Source organism: Triturus cristatus, chromosome 9 (genome assembly GCF_964204655.1).
Source record: "Triturus cristatus chromosome 9, aTriCri1.1, whole genome shotgun sequence".
NCBI lineage: Eukaryota > Metazoa > Chordata > Amphibia > Caudata > Salamandridae > Triturus > Triturus cristatus.
The window spans coordinates 357530183-357547448 of NC_140592.1; the positions used below are offsets into that span (position 1 = coordinate 357530183).

Here is a 17266-nt window from a genome sequence, read left to right on the forward strand (position 1 = left end):
ACAGTGTCCCAGAAGTGGACAAAGCAAGATCTGGATGGAAATGCAGCGCACAGGTCCCTGGACGACATCAAAAAAAGATGGTACGATCTGTACTCCAGGGCCAAGGAGAGGGTGGCAGCACAACTGTGAGAAGTCCAAGGTACAGGAGGAGGGCCATCCACTGCATCTGAACCATCTGCAGCAGACGCCATGGTGGAGAGTACCCTGAAGAGGGAGTCAGTTTTTGGTTTGGGGACCCTCGACACATCACAGTCAACAACAAACCATGGTAAGTGTGAAATGTGTGAGATGTGTTGACTCCACCACTGAAGCCTGTTCTGCACATGCATGCCAATCATACACACACAAAAGTCCATCCTCACACCCAAGAAACCCAAGTGGTGCATTATGGGAAACATAATCAATGACACACAGTGTAGTTACGGACTTACATAACCTGAAAGACATTACAACCCCATTGAGATAGTGACTCACATAATTTATTGTCTCCTTATATATTTTGTCACACAGATACACCTCTGGGAGGAGAGCACAGTGCAGATGACACTGAGGGAAGCCAGGAGCAGGCCCAGATGGAGGAAGGGGAGGATGGGGAAATATCAAGTCGTCCAAGTTGTCCCGAAGTTCAAGACAGTGGTGCATCGACCTCAACACAGGCTACAGCCAGTGCGACGACAGCATCACGGCACACAGCAAGAGCACAACGCACTCCTGTCACCAGGGTCCGTCTGGTGTGTCCAACCCAGTAGTCCAGCAGGCGGATGCAAGACAATCTGAATACCAAGCCACCTGCTGGGGCATCCAATCAGGTGTTGTTTGGTGGCCTGGAACAGGTAATGCTCCGAATTCAGCACCTGCAACAAAAACAAGTAAGGCTGATGAACCTGAAGCTGAGCCAGGGATTCAGGAAAATAACTCAGCAGATGACTGATAACCAATGCCGCATGGAGGAGAAATTTGATACCCTAACAGGTGCAATTAGGGATCTGTGTAAGGAATTGGCTGAGGAGAGGGGGCAGCAAAGACACATGGAGCGTAACAGAGAACACAGGATGGGCGCTTGGACCATGGCCATTGGGAGGTTAGCTCAGGCAACTTCCCAACACATGAAGCGTACCCTGGGGCTCCAGGTGAAGGTTGGTCACCTCAATGGTGATGTGGCACATGGCCTGCAACACATTACATCAGCAGTAGAGACACTGCAAACTCACATGTTTGCCATTGGGTGTGCAACTGAGGGAGCTGACCGTGAGGTCTCAAGCCTCTGTAGCATGTCTGCAGTGGACACAACAATACTACAGAGAAGCAGCGGTCACCAGGCAGGTGTACCAGGTGCAAGCTCTACCCAAGCTGGACGTCAAGGCAGGAAGTGACTTGTGGACATTAACTGCACAGGCATGGGCCCATAGCATTGTTTGCATTTGTGATGCTATAACCACAATACACTGCTGCATTTGTTCGTTCATGCGTTTATATATGCACATAAAGCTAAATTCAAAGTTACATTCACATTTTGTACTGTCTTTTGTAGAGGGTAGTGTGTCGTTAGTTTGGACGTACCTTGAAAATAATTGTTGGCTATCTAGTCCTTGCACCTCCTCCCCTCTGCTGCAGAGCTACCATCCCTTTGCTGTTGGGCAGGTGGTCCTGGGTCATCATCCTCCAAATCTGAGCCAGACACATTCATGGGCAAGTCACCTCTGCAGGCCATGTTGTGGAGCATGGCACATGTTGTCATTATTTTGCAGACTGTCTCAGGTGCATATTACAGGGCTCCGCCACTCTTGGTAAGGCACTTGAGCTCGATTTTAGGATGCCAAATGTGCGCTCAATTACAGACCAGGTGCGCCTATGTGCTATGTTGTACCGCCTCTCAATTTCGTTGTTTGGCGACAGGTAAGGTGTGAGTATCCATGGCCGCAGGGCATACGCACTGTCACCTGGTAATGAAAATATGATGGTGAGGCAACTTGCATACATGAAAGTGCAAAAACATTTCAGTGTTGACATGACATATGAGTAGCTAGTAGGTATCCTAAATCAAAGTCACCTCTTTCTAATTTGTGGTACATGCCACTGTGTCTGAAGATGTATGAGTCATGGGTGCTACCAGGATATTTGGCCACGATGTCTGTGGTGATGCTGTTTGCGTCACAGACAACTTGGATGCTGAGGGGATGTGTGCTGTTCCTATTGTGGTATATATATTCTATGTGGGATGGGGGGACATATGGGCACATGTGTCCCATCTATGCACCCTATGACCTGTGGAAACCTTGCTATTCTGTAATTTCCAGTTCCACATCATCCCTGAGCAGGTAGATGTGTTGATGTATGTGGTGTAGTATGGTATCCAGGAAATTGTGAAAGAAACGCGAAAGCGCACTCTGCGACACGCCTCCAGCCACTGCAATGACATCTTGGTAGCTACCAGTGGCCAACAGTTGGAGGGAGCACAAAACCTGCACATGTGTGATGATTGCATTGCTGCGCAGGGTTCTACATTCCAATTGTGGCTTCAAGATGTCTATGAGGCCCAGGATCAGCGTGCTACTCAGCCTGTACAGGTCATATATCTCTTCAGTTTTCTCAAACAAGGTTAGCCTGACTATGAATATCCTCTTCTGTCTCAGCCTCCTCTGCTGAGCAGCCAATATCTGCATTCTCCTGGCTATCACGTACAGGGCAGCTATTATCGAAAGGTTTCTCATTCATTCTGGGCCTGTTTTTATAGGTTGGGCCTGGTTACCACCTGTTTCTGATTCATTGTAAATTGCATGCACAAGTGGGCCATTTTGCACATATTCACTATTTGTGAATGGTCTGCACATTGCGATTCACTATTTTTGGTTCGCAAATACCTGTTGCTTTTATTGCGTGTCAGTATTCATTTGCATCGCTATTTTTTGTTTAGCGAGTGCCTTTCGTACATTGCGTACGGCCAATTTTGCTTGAGCAAATTGGTTTGCAACCGATTTTGCGCTCTCAAATTGGTTGTACATCTGACCCTAAATGAGATTGAGACAATAAGAATGAGTGGGACTAAGAGAGAATAAGTGAGACTAAGTGGGTCAGAATGAGAATGAGTGGGACTGCATGAGTCAGTGAGACCGAATGTGTCAGAGTAAGTAAAAGTGAGTGCAAGAACAAATGAGAGTAAGTGAATAAGACTGAGTGAGAGAGTAACACTGAGTGCAAGCGAGTGTGAGTGCACCCGCAAACCCTCCGAGAAGTCAGGTTTGCTCACTGGAATTCGAGCAATGGATTACGCCTCACCACTTTTAATGGTCACGAGCCGCCACTGAAAGGTGGTTCTAATAGTAGCAATGGTCTGGTGGAATTTGCCTCCTGACTAGAGCCCCGGCACTTGTTTTTTCACAAATTAACCACTGGTGGGCATGTGAGGAAAAAGCAAAGTGGGAGGGATGCATATCTATGCCTTCCTTCTGATTGTATTAACTACTTGGCACATTGGGAAATGGAGAGCAGTCAGGACAGTGGTAGCTGATGTTGCCGGAGCTGCAAGGCAGTGCCACAGGTATTCACAAATGACTTTATCTGGTGATAGGGGCATCAGGAGGACCGAGGACACATACTAGATGCTAAGGCTACACAAGTTCCCACAGGGAAGTGGACCTTAAAGTTTAGGAATCATCTGTGACTATAAATAACAATATCTCTTAAACCATAATGGCAATAGAGATGGTTAAAATGGGTCTGGAATCAGAGCACCACCTGCCCAGCCAACAGAATTAAGGGTCACATTTACGAAGCATTTTTGCTGTTGAGAAGTGCTGATCAGGACAGTTCCAACTGCAAAAATGCTTTTACAAATGTACAAAATATAAATTGAGATTCGGCAACACGTTACTGAATCCCAATCTGTGTTTGTGATTCGGTATTTGGAAGGGGCGTGTTTAGGGTGTCCATTCCAAATACCCAATCTGGATGAGATGTATGAATGTTTTGCTACCAAATTATGGTCAGAAATTTTTAATATTCTACCGACTCCTTGAAGGAAGTGGTAGCACATTTGCAAATGGGAAGGGTTCCCCAGGGGACCCCTTCCCACAATGAGAATTGAAAAGAAATATTTTTTAAGCTACTCTTAAAAAATTGTAACTTCAAAGTTTCATTTTTTCTTTTTAAACACATCTCCATTTCCTTTAAGGAAAACGGGCTGCATTTAAAAAAACAATTGCTTTATTAAAAAGCAATCACAGACATAGGGGTCTGCTGACCCCAGCAGTCTACTATCTTAAAATAAATATATATATATTTTCGTGTCTTATAAAGCACCAGAATCACCCCCAGAGGGGTATCTCCATGCTGCAGGAGTGCTACAGTAAGGACAAGAAGAGGATTTCAGAAAAGCTCAGTTTTGAGGAGCTTACGGAAGAGTAGATAGTCAGGGCATTTCCGGAGGTGGCTGGGGAGTTGATTCCAATAGGAGGGGGCTAGGTAGTAGAAAGCTTTCCCACCTATGCGAGATTTCTTAACACGGGGCACCAAAAGAAGCAATTTAGAGCCTAACCAGAGTGTTCTGGAAGGCTGATATCAGGTGAGTCTATCTGCTAAGTAGCTAGGGCCATTGCCGTGTAGTGCCTTGTGCACTCTGCAGCAGATCTTAAATCGGATCTGTTTGTGGATTGATAACCAATGTAGTCCATGAAGTAGCGACAGAGAGGCGGTCCTGGCAGGAGAATTGAAAACTAGATGGGCTGCAGTGTTTTGGACCACCTGAAGTCTATTGAGGGAGGATTCGTTGGCTGAGATCAGGAGGGCATTACAGTAGTCTAGGCGTCTTATTACTAATGCCTGAAGGAGTGATTTACGGGCTGTCATGGGGAGAAAAGGGAAAACCCTCCTCAAGAGGCTTAACGGGTGAAAGCAGGAGCCTACGATGGTAGTGACCTGCTCCTTCATCGTAAGCTTCTGGTCCTAGTGTACACCTAAGTTTTTTACCACTGCTTTGGGGACCGGGGCTGCACCCAGGTCAGTAGGCCACCAATCTGGGGACCAGAGTAGAGGAGCTTCACCAAATAGGATAATCTCCATTTTACCTGCATTAAGTTGAAGGAAATTGTTCCTCATCCCAGCCGAAATGGCTGTCATGCCTTCGGAAAAGGTTGACTGGATTTTGGAAGAGTTTTTATCAAAAGCCATTAGGAGCTGGGTGCCATCAGTGTATGAAATTGGAATGAAGCCCAGTTCCCTGAGTAAGTCCGCTAGAGAAGCCACATAAATGTTAAACAGAGTGGGACTGAGACAGTATCCATGAGGTACTCCTTCAGTCAACTCTGAGGTTTGAGATCGGAAGGCACAAAGGTTGATGGTTTGAGTGCGGTGAGTTAAGAAACATGACAACCACTGAAAGGCTGAGCCGTGGATTCCAATCTTTCTTAGTCTGTTGAGTAGGATGGAATGAGATAGTTATTATTATTTATTTATTTATTGCAAAGTTTTATATAGCGCTGACTAAACCCGGAGGTATCAGAGCGCTTTACATGAGGATCAGCGGTTTACAAGTTACATAATTACGTCAGTGTCAAGCGCCGCTGACAAATCCAGCAGCACTAGTAGTGCTGCTTGTCCGTTGTCCAGGGAGTGTCTTAGGTTGTCTGTGACGGCAATCACTGTTGACTCCATACTAAACCTAGGTCAGAACCCAGACTGAGAGGGGTCGAGGCATCCTGTAACTTCAATGTACTCTGAGAGATGCTTCTTAATATGTGTTTCCAAAGTTTACACAGAAAAGGTAACAGGGAAATAGGACGGTAGTTGGACAGATCATCCTGAGGGGCCTTAGGTTTCTTCTAGATGGGAATTGTTTGGGCAGCCTTCCATTCGGGTGGTAAATGGCCCTTGCTCAAGGAAAAATTACGAATTGAGCAGATAGCAGGTGACAACTGTTTATGGAGTAATGAAGATACTGTTGCAGGTAGAATATCTTGAGGGGAACCTGATTTGACCGTTTTCATTAGAGACTCCACAGTATCATTTGTGAGCAGGGGAAGCATTTTAATGAATGTGCAGTAGGGGGGTGAGAGGGACACAGGGTTGAGATGTCATTCAAAGGTTCCCTATCTCTCGTAATTTTATCGTAGATGCTCTCAATTTTCTGGATAAAGTGCTTGGCTAACTTATCACAGAGTTCTTGTGAAGGAGTTACTTCATTATGGCAGGCCTTAGGATTCGTGAAAGAGTTGAGGATGCGGCAGAGTTCTTTAGAGGATTTTCCTGCCTGATTCAGTTGTGACTCAATATGGATTTTGCATGCTTTCTTTAGGTTTCCTATGATAGTGAGCAAGAGAGCTATTGTATGTTTCTTTATCGTTTGTATCATGGGTGAGACGCCAACGTCTTTCCAGCTTTTTCCAGAGGCTTTTTTCCTTACGTGATTTGGAGAGAACCATGATGCATGTGTTTGTCTAGTCTCATTAGGATAAGATTTTAATGGGGCCAACTGATCTAAAGTAGTTTCTACTATGGTATTGTTGCTAGCCAGACAATACTCGATATTTCCTAGTGCCAGATTGGCATTAATTGGAAATGTGTCCGCGAAGCAATCAGGCATGATTGTATGCCATTTTCTGCGAAGACTGCGGGAGGCTTTGGTGGAAGCAGGAGTACCAGTTGGTCCTTTTATTTGAAATCTAAGTAGAGAGTGGTCTGACCATGTGAGTGGGCAGGGGGCCTCGCAGCAGGTATTGGGAGAAGAGGTCAGGATAAGATCTAAAGTGTGTCCCACAAGATGTGTGGGGCCTACATTGATCTTCTCCAGTCCCAAGGGGGCGAAGGTCCGCCAGGAGCATCGAGGTGTCCACATTAGAGACGATCTCCCTATGTACAGTAAAGTCTCCTAATAGTACAAAATGTTTAGTGGAGATAAAGTGGGGGACAATTAGTTCCATGAGTTGTAGCGAGAAATCCTGAAGGGAGCCTGGCGGCCGGTATACAAGTGCACCTTTCCAACAATAGTGAGTCAATTCTGAAAACAAGAATTTCTAGTTAATTGCCACTGCATTGTTCTAAAGTAGTTACCTTAATAGAATCCTTATGAACAATGGCTATGCCTCCACTGACCTTAAACTGCCTATCAAGCTTTTCTAGACTGTGAAATTGTCAGTTACTACATGTAAAAGGTCCCTCCATCTCCGGGAGGGCTTTGGAAGTACATTTGGAAGTGCTTACCCATCTTAGTGCTATAAGCTCCGTGATGACTGCGATTCCTAATGGGTCGCAAATTGCGACCTACCTCATTAATATGCATGAGGTAGGTATTTTTGCGACCCACTACGAATCGCTAATGAAACTCAAAAGAGTTCCATACATTAGGAATACTAATTTCCTAATTGCAATTCGGAGAGAATCGCAATTAGGAAATCGGTAATACCTATGTTAATACATCTGGCTCCAAATCCTATATTGAAGTGTGAGGACAAGAAGGCATCGAGTGGGGAGGTAGGTAATACAGAGCGACCTATATACATTGGAGGGCCGGGGATGTGTAGGTTCACCAGTTCATTTGATGAAAAGGCGAATTGACAGTTCTATGATGAGACAAAGTTTTGTCTATGTAATTGCTGCTCTTGGCCAGCTACACAGCAGGGATTTGGTTTTTCATAGGGAGTCTAGGGGCCACATGTACGGCTGCCAGATTATGTGACTCGCAAATTACAATTTTTAGCAACTCACAATTACAGAATTGCTAAATTAAATGTACGGTCACATGCGGGTACGAAATGGCAACTCACTAACAAGTTGCATCGCAAAAATTTAAATCACTAATAGCGAGTTCGTATTCACGTGCACATAGTGACTGCGGTAGCAATTTGCAATTGCGGTTGCAATTAGCAACCATGATGCTTGAAAATTACCTTTTTGCTTTTTGTCAGGTTAAGAACACCAAAGGCAGGTGCTGGCCAGGATAAGTTAGGAGAGCAGGCAGAGTGAGAAGCGGTGACCTGCAGCACACACGAAGAGAGCAGATTAGGTCACACAGCATCCAAACCATCCCTACCAATTGCTAACCAACAGTCAGAGAAGGCAGCAGGGCAGAGAAGGAGAACATTTAAGTTTTCTGGGAGTGAACTTGAAATTTGAACAGAAGAATGCTGTCAAAACCACAACCAACAATTTGGTCATGCCTCCATGACTGGCAGAGTCCCAAAAAAGGAAAATATGGAAGGACATGCAGCAGAGGATCAATGCCCTGCGAGTGGCCGAACGTTCCATAGAGGAAATCAAGAATCGCTGGTATGACCTGCGATCTCATGCCAAAGAGAGGGTGGCAACATGCCTGCAGGACTCTCAGGCAACTGGATGTATTCCCTCACATGCATATCCACCGTTAACAGAGGCAATGGTTGAGACGACCCTTGAGCATGAGGCATTCGCATGAATTGGGAACCTGGACACATCTGCCCCTCCACCATCACCAGGTAAGTGCAAAACTTATACTATGCTAGCATTTCTGCCCTTAAACCTGGTGTCTACATGAATGCAGCACACCCCTTACCATTAACCCTGGGCGTAGTGGGCGTAGTGGGGCTACATGGAGCATCGCGTAGTGTGGCCAAATCTACGCACACTCGCGCACTCCGCGTAGCCCCACTACACGCCACCCGCCTCCCGCCCGCCCTCATTTTAAAATAATTTAAAGTATTTTAAAGTAAGAAAATGCCTTACCTGAGGTGCGGCGTCCCAGGGCTCCCTCTTCCTGGTTCAACCGCAACTTCTTCCTCACAAATGCGCATGCACGGACGCCCACGCATGCGCATTTCTCGCGAGAAATGCGCTTGCGCGGGCGACCGCGCATGCGCATCTGTGTGGAAGAAGTTGCCGCTGAACCAGGAAGAGGGAGCCCCCGGACACCGCACCTCAGGTAAGGAATTTTCTTGCTTTAAAATACTTCAAATTATTTTAAAATGAGGGCGGGCGGGAGGCGGGAGGCGGGTGGCGGGCAGCTCTGCTCCGCCGTGCCGTGTGCGTAGTGCTGCCTGCTACGCCTACTTCGTGGACCATGAAGCAGGCAGCACTACGTACACTCCGTGGGCGGAGCGGAGCACTACGCTCACCCTTCCTTACCATACATATTTGGATGGTCCATGTAGATGCTCACAAAACACACATGGTGCATCATGGGAAATGGAATAATAGACATAAACAGTGAAGTTAGTGTCAGACATTTGTAGAATAATATTGTACGACCAATGAGATAGTGTGTCACATATAACGTTTTATTGATCTTCCCATTTACTATATAGATACACCTGTGGAAGTACATGAATGGGCGGCAAATGAGGGAGAAGACAAGGGCCATATGGAGGAAGAGCAGAGTGAGGTGCATGTGAGTTTGCCAACCATGTCACCTGGCCAGTCCAGTGATGTGTCCAATTCCCCACAGCCAGCTGCAATAGAGGTTTAGGACAGCCACCAGCCTCCCACTCGTAGGTGCAATATAGTCACCAAGGTCCTGCAGGAGCGCTCCACTCAATAGGCATATAGGCACCAGCAGGCAAGGCAGACATCTCAGTCCCAGGGCAAGTCCAACAAACAGGTGAGGTATGGTGGTGTTGGGCTGAGAATATACCTAGCTAACTCTTTCTACCATTGTGTGAGTTAAGTAAGCATTTGCAGCACCATTTTATATTCAGCCGCCATTTTGTGTCATGATCGAAATGAAGCTTCTGTCTCGTACTGTCTGCCTCAGTAGAAAAGCAGCCTCGATTGTTTCTTTTTATTCAAGGTTGAGCTTCGTTGCACTAATTAATAGCTTATTTTGGGTTTGCATGCCTTTCCTCATATGTAGCCCTGCTCCGACTGTCAGAGAGACGGGCATGGGCTGAGTAACCTTGAAGCTAAGATAGTGTGTTCCTGGTCTCAGGATGGTAGCTCATCATTCTGCACCTCCTTTGTTTATCTGTGCGCAGGATGGAAAATTGCAGTCTGTGGCGTGTCTTAGAGGTGTATGCGTATACTAATAAAATAACTTTGGTCTGTATTCTCTACTGTCTGACCGACTCTTCATTTGTATGGAAGGCTGAGAGGTGGTCGTGAGTGACCCAGATGGCCCTAATCGGGTCACTTCCTTCAGCGGGCTGGAAGAGGCAATGCTGCTGGTTCAGCGCCAACAGAAAAACTAAATGCGGTTGATTAACTGGAAACTGACCCTGGGCTTCATCACCTTGACCCAACATTGAGTCCAAAATGGTTGCACTTACAGGAGACATTAGGCAACTGTGCACTGAGCTGATTGAGGACAGGAGCCTGCAAAGGCGCAGGGAGAGAAGCAGAGGCGTTAGGATGGATGCCATGACAAAGGCCATAGGGAGGCTTGCACAGGCAACAACAACACTGTATAACCGCACGGTGGCAATACAGGTGGAGATGGGCCACTACAGTGGGGATGTCTCACTGGGCCTGGCACAGATCACAGCTGCTGGGAAGGCCATTCAAACTGTCCACATTTCAAGAAGGGTGAGTGCTGAGGCACCGGACAGTGAGTTATCAAGCCTCAGCAGAGTAGAAGCCTCAGATGTCTGTGTGCTGCGACGGAGTAACAGCCGCCCACTTGCACCTACACATGGCACCAGCTCCCATACTGGACACAGTTCTAAAAGATTAGTGCACTGTGACAGTCTGACATTGTTTTTTGCGTTGTTTATTTCATGTGATGTAACTGCCCAACATGAGCACCCAATTAACACAGGTTTTTGTTTGATGGACAACTTGTCTAACAATGTTTATTGAACCCTGCCATTAAAGGGAACATCATTTTGTGCATTTAATTACTTGCTTTGACATTTTGGGTGAGTACTGTGTTAATGGACATGTCAATGACCTTTCATGTGGGTTGCTTGAAGACAGGTAGGGTGTGAGGATCCATGGCCTCAGGGCATACATACTGTCACCTGATAAAGCAAGTATATGTGTATGACAACATACAGGCAGTAATGAATGGGAAACACATTTAAGTGTTTACATTACTTTACAGTACCTAGTAGGTACCTTCATCAAAATCCCCTCTTTCTAGTCGTTGGCAGATACCACTGTGCCTGAACATGTAGAGGTCCTGGGTGCTCCCTGGATATTTTGCCACAATATCTGTGATGATATTGTGTGCATTGCAGACAACTTGGATGTTCAGGAAATGGGTGTTCTTGAGGTTCCTGAAAAGGGATGCAGATATTTGGAAACATGGGTCCTCTCCATTCACCCAATGACCTGTGGGAATCTGCCTAGCTAGTAGAATTGCAATTTCACAGTTTGCATTTCCACATCATTCATGGGCTAATAAATGTTTTTGTGCATGTAGAGGAGTATGGCATCTAGGGAATTGTGGAAAAAACACGAAAGCGCGCTCTGCAACACCTCTCCGTCCACTGCTATCACACTTTGGTAACTGCCACTGGCCAATAGGTGGAGGGAGCACAACGCCTGGACATGGGTGGGGATTGCATGTAGTGCTGCATGCTGCTTTCAAGTTGTGGCTTTAAGGTGGGTATTAGCTCTAAAATCACATTGCTACTCAGCCTGTATTGTTCATAAATCTCTTGTTCTGCCTTTTCAAACCTGGTCAGCGTGACTCGGAATATCCTCTCCTGTCTCCGCCTCCTCTGTGGAGCAGCCAGTATGCACATCCTTCTTGCTAACACGTACAGGGCAGCCATTGTGGAAGTCCCTGATGCATTCTGGGGCTGTTTTTATAATTTGAGCCTTGTTACCTCCTGTGTTGTATTGGTGTTAACTAGCATGTGCAAACGGGTCTTTTTGTGAGTATTCGCAATTTGCAATTTGCTTGTAAATGCCGTTTGTGACTCACAATTAGGGATTTCCTAATTGTGACTGCAAAATTCAGTCGCTAAACTACCGATTCGCAAATCCATTTTGCAAATGCTTGTCGTACATCGCGTACAGCCATTTTTGCATTTGCGAAGCGATTTGAGAGCCGCAAATCCATTGTACATGTGGCCCTTGGTTTCTTGAGTGCCTACAATTAGCTTCTTCAGTCCCTCAGCCTAATGCACATCGTCCCAAGATCAGGAAAGCTTCTGTCCTGGTAGTGGCAACCCAATACTTCTCAACAAGTCTCCTTTTCTCATCACAAGCCACAGCAGCACAGTGTCTGCCAACCAGAAGAGGCAGTCTGCATCCAAATAGAGTCTCTGTTCTAGGTAACACATTTGCTCAAGGATGGCACTCAAGAGTCCCTTTTATGTCCAAATGACGTCCAAAATACAGGGTGGAAGGGCACAGTAGTTTTTGCATTCGGAGGCAAACACAAGAAGCCTGAGCCAAGCAAATACACTGATTTTTTGCATCCATGCACTTCAGCCAATCTTGGAGAAGTGCATATTCTTTTTTGTTGCTTAGTTTTCCTGCACTTCCAGAGCAGATAGTTCAAGTTCATATTAGTTTGAAATGTAAAAATGTGGATTCACTGATTTTAGTTTTTCGTAAGACTCTTCCTTATCACTGAGAGAGGGATGTGGCGCAGCGGCCAGAACAGCTGACTCCAGAGCGCGGGTCTCATTGTTTGACAGCCGCAGCCCATGCAGGTAAGAGCGGTCAGGCCACGTTGGGTGGGGATTCGACAGATGACCACGAGGGAAAATTAAATAAATAATTAATTTCCCCTCATCGTCGTCTGTCGGAATAACCCCCACCCGGCCCCACCGCCCCAGGGCTCTTGTCCGCATGGGCCGCGGCTGCTGTTCGGTCCCCGGTGGCAGCACAGCTCAGCATCATGTGACACTGGGCAATAGCTCACTTAATCTCGCCGAAGGCCTCCAGCGCCTTGAAACGCTTAAGGGGGTGATATGCTCCGCATTACAATAGGAATTATTATTTATGTATTTATTATCATTGCAGGTGAGAGCTTCAGGCCTATTTTATCGTGCACATGCCTATTGGCAAAAATTGGAAAATGTTTGCTACATGTGGTAAATCAAAAAATCTAAAAAGAACCTGAATGAACAGGTAAAAGAACCTAACCTGGGGGTGCCGGAAAAACAATTGGATTCCGATAATCACCCAAATAAGGAAGAAAGGGGCAAGACTTTTCCTTTCTTGAGTCCCCTCACTCACCAGGGTTTCCCCACGGTGACATGCTTCATCATTGGGGTCCTCTCAGTCCTCTACGGGCTGAGGCGTGCTGCAACTTGCGAATTTACGTAGGAGCACTTAAAACAGATTATGTGTAGTGCAAGTGTAGTGAAATGGAGTGGGACAAAGTGATTTAAAATAATCAACTAGTGGGCCAAATATATTTTATTCTTGCTCCTAGCTAATTGGTTAAAAACGGGGTAATATGCTAAAGGCCCAACTATAATGGATAGGTGTACCTAGCATATGGTCAACTAGTTTCGAGCTTCCCCAGCTCTTCTTCAGGACTACACCGGGACCAGCCCAGTGTACAAAACCACTCCTAGTAGACCTAAATAAGGTGAAGACAGTGAGACAAACCTGAGGATACAGAAAAGAACCACAAAAGACAAATCTGTATCACTACCTTCAACACCGCTTCAGACCAAGTAACAAAAATAATAAAAAAACATTGGCGTATCCTAAATAGTGGTGGTCTGGATTTAGAAAAACCTATGTTCAGTCACAGGAAAGCAAAAAACTTGAAAAACTATCTGGTACACACCAGGCCCAACCCTGCAAAGTCTGTCGGACCTGTACGCTTGCTCCACCCATTACCAGAGGGCCATCACCCATGTGGTAACTGCAGCGTATGTCACCTAACCAGTGTAACCAAAACTATCACTTGTAACAATGGCATAACATGGAACCTCAGATCATTCACTAATTGCAATACGACAGGTGTGATATACCTTATCACCTGCATATGCAACCTTCATTATGTGGGGATGACCACAAGAAAAGTGAACACAAGAATGACAGAACACCGAAGCAATTTTAGGTGCAAACGTAACAATACAAAAATGACCACGCATTTCCTTGAACAACAACACACACCTAATGACTTCAGCTGGTTGATCATTGAACATGTGGATAACCACCCCAATTTTGAAAGAAAACTACATGAAAAGGAGCAACGTTGGGTTTTTAAGTTACGGTCTGACGTCAATGGTCTCAATGATGACATACCATGGGGACATTTCACCACAAATTAGGGTTGCAATAGACATTTTTTATCATCCTTACCACTTCCTATTTTTTTCATTTCCTGAATCATGTAACTTTATTGATAAGCTTTTTTACATCGTTTGTAAACCCATTCCTGAAATACTTTTTGTTCCACAACGCAATAGGGCGATGGATTTATACCTTTACACAGTTTTCCCACTCTAACATTAGAGTTATTGCAGAGGATTACACTGCCCAGGGATTTTACTGTTCCAATGCCTATAGTACCTCCTACCCGGCTTTACCCTGATCCATTATGGCCGCATTATTCGTCATATCTTTTGACATTTAGCGCGCATGGCCCACTGACCAATATTTTGTTTTTACTATCTCACATCCTTTCTCCTTTTAATTCCCACAATATTGTTTCATAACCAGTGACATTGCCCAACGACCTATGAGTCTTCTGCACACACTCATAAGTTTTTCCCGTTTCAATATGGCCACCACAGACAAGGTCCTCCACCGCTAAGTCCTTCCTTGTTTTCTATGCGGAAATGCCAACAGATATCAGACCCCTCGCCCGTAACCACGTAGTATGCGGTCCGGGAGGCTTGGACTCTAGTAGGTGTGCCAGAGTGTGGTTTTCAACGTACAAGTAAGTCAACAGCCCCGTGGGGAAGTCCAGCACGCCCTCCAGTATTACGGAGATCGTACTCTTTACCTTTTTACTCTAACTCCGTTTTCCTTCCCTCCAATGGCTTGCTAAAAGATACGGAGCCCATCCTAATAACGACCATGCCTATTAACGACCTGATATATTATCCTTCTAGGTGTACGAGATCTCCACACCCCCTCCGTTGACCATGAGGCATATTGTTGCTTCTAAACATGTATGTAATGTTGTGCATTTTGTTAGTCTTGTATGTGTTATATGTTGTGTCAGACGCATGATTGTTTTTTTGTTTTATGTGCAATATATGCATTCATAAGACGTTTTTACTCACCTTGTAGCACAACGCCTGCATGGAGCATTTATTTAACGCCTTTTTGAATATCCACATAGCGGCACATTAGAAAACAGAGTGTACTCTACACTGGTGTATAGTGTGATCACTAATGACTCTATCAACTTTGCATATTGACTGTCTTTGATCCTTTAATATATGTGTTCTTATACCCTACAGATATCTCCAGACGTATACTTACGTATGTATTAATTCTAACGCATGCCTATTAGTTGCAGCGTCTCACTGTCTTCACCTTATTTAGGTCTACTAGGAGTGGTTTTGTACACTGGGCTGGTCCCGGTGTAGTCCTGAAGAAGAGCTGGGGAAGCTCGAAACTAGTTGACCATATGCTAGGTACACCTATCCATTATAGTTAGGGCCTTTAGCATATTACCCCGTTTTTAACCAATTAGCTAGGAGCAAGAAAAAAATATATTTGGCCCACTAGTTGATTATTTTAAATCACTTTGTCCCACTCCATTTCACTACACTTGCACTACACATAATCTGTTTTAAGTGCTCCTACGTAAATTTGCAAGTTGCAGCACGCCTCAGCTCGTAGAGTACTGAGAGGACCCCAATGATGAAGCATGTCACTGTGGGGAAACCCTGGTGAGTGAGGGCATTCAAGAAAGGAAAAGTCTTGCCCCTTTCTTCCTTATTTGGGTGATTATCGGAATCCAATTGTTTTTCCGGCACCCCCAGGTTAGGTTCTTTTACCTGTTCATTCAGGTTCTTTTTTGATTTACGTACAAGATGGAGGGTGAACCTAACCTCTAGAAACCTCTAATTCCCCCCCTTTTTGGTAACTGCTACATGTGGTAGTCAGAGTGCTGCCAACTACCCATACACCGCGAGTCCATACCTTTTTCTGCACTGTGATGTACCTGGATTGTGACATCCTGGAGAAGAGAATGTCGTCAAAAAATTTGTATCATCTCAAAAACACACAGCTGGGTGCCAGGAAAAGCAAGTGAGACTTGTGGGGTATGCAGGGGGCAGGAAGTATACCGGGAACGGCCCATGCAGGTAAGAGAGGTGAGGCGGCAGGGTGGGGTGGGGATTCGACAGACGACGATGAGGAGAAATTATATAAATAATTAATTTTCCCTCATCGTCGTCTGTTCAATCGCCCCCACCCCGCCCCACCGGTCTTACCTGCACGGCCGCTCCTGAAGTATACAAATGAGTGGGTAGAGTAGGAAGGATGCAGCCGAGCCCGGAATGTTGGTGGGTTTGATGCATTTTTTTATGTAACTAGATTTAGCCCCTGAATTTTAGCATGGACTTGGGGCACTCACAGCAGGGTTATATGGTGGACGGTAGTGGAGAAGCACCAGTCCTGCACTAAAAAGCCCCTTATTGTTTCATTTTAGGCTATAAATACATGCTCTCTTATCATCTCTATGTGTAGTTTTGAAAAGTATGTCAACTGCAAGCTTTGAGGCTATCCACATTTACACCCACTAGGATAAGCAATAGAACCCATGGGAATAGTAAAAACACACACGTGATCCTTACACAATGAAAGACGAATACCATCCATGATCCAACATCTTCAGATAAAAGGATCAAAGCAAACAAAATATTTATTCACCTCCTCTGTGAACAAACATAGGTTAGATGCAGCTGACCCACATTTTTGCATAGATACTTTGCTGAAATCCTGTGGTAAGAGAGTTAGACAGTAAACGAATGGTACCTGCAATGTTCAACTGCCGATGGAGTGCTACTCCTGCCTCCTGACTTCATAGCTAGGATGCGTTGCACTACAGAAAGGATCCACCCACATGCCAACAAGATGAAGCTGAAGTGACATAAAATACAAATCTCTGGATCCTAGAAAGATCAGGGTTGTCTGCTTCTCACGGAGAGGCAAGCCTTAGCTTGCCATATAGTGGTGGTGTCAAATTACTATAGGACAGAGAGAGTGCTCTTTTCATTGTATGGACAGTGCAGCAGCATATAAAACAGAATTTTGACAGAGGTGCAGAAAATCCTCACTCCATTTTTGACTAAGATGCTCAGAAGGACTCTGGCACGCTAAATGTCAGATTCAGTAGGGAGGTGCAGAAAGGTCACTACTTCCCTAGGGACCTGCAGTAGCCTGGGAGGGTCCTACTTAAAACAGGACCTGTAGCCTTCCCATGTCATCCTTC

At 45.4% G+C, this 17266-nt stretch overlaps 1 protein-coding gene across 7 annotated transcripts in view; it reads right to left on the bottom strand.

Annotated features, from left to right (window-relative positions):
• Positions 1 to 459: 459 nt before the first annotated feature.
• The window catches only part of LOC146797925 (uncharacterized), a 196854-nt gene continuing 180047 nt past the window's right edge, over positions 460 to 17266 (bottom strand). For 5 of the 7 annotated variants that reach the window (XR_014968557.1, XR_014968555.1, XR_014968554.1 and 2 more), the window contains 2 exons: positions 1561 to 1940; positions 465 to 854 (listed from right to left, as the gene is read on the bottom strand). The gene's annotated coding sequence lies outside the window, so the exon portion shown is untranslated. Of the gene's footprint in view, positions 855 to 1560; positions 1941 to 17266 lie in introns of all 7 variants that reach the window. The other 2 variants (XR_014968556.1, XR_014968558.1) reach the window with 1 other exon arrangement.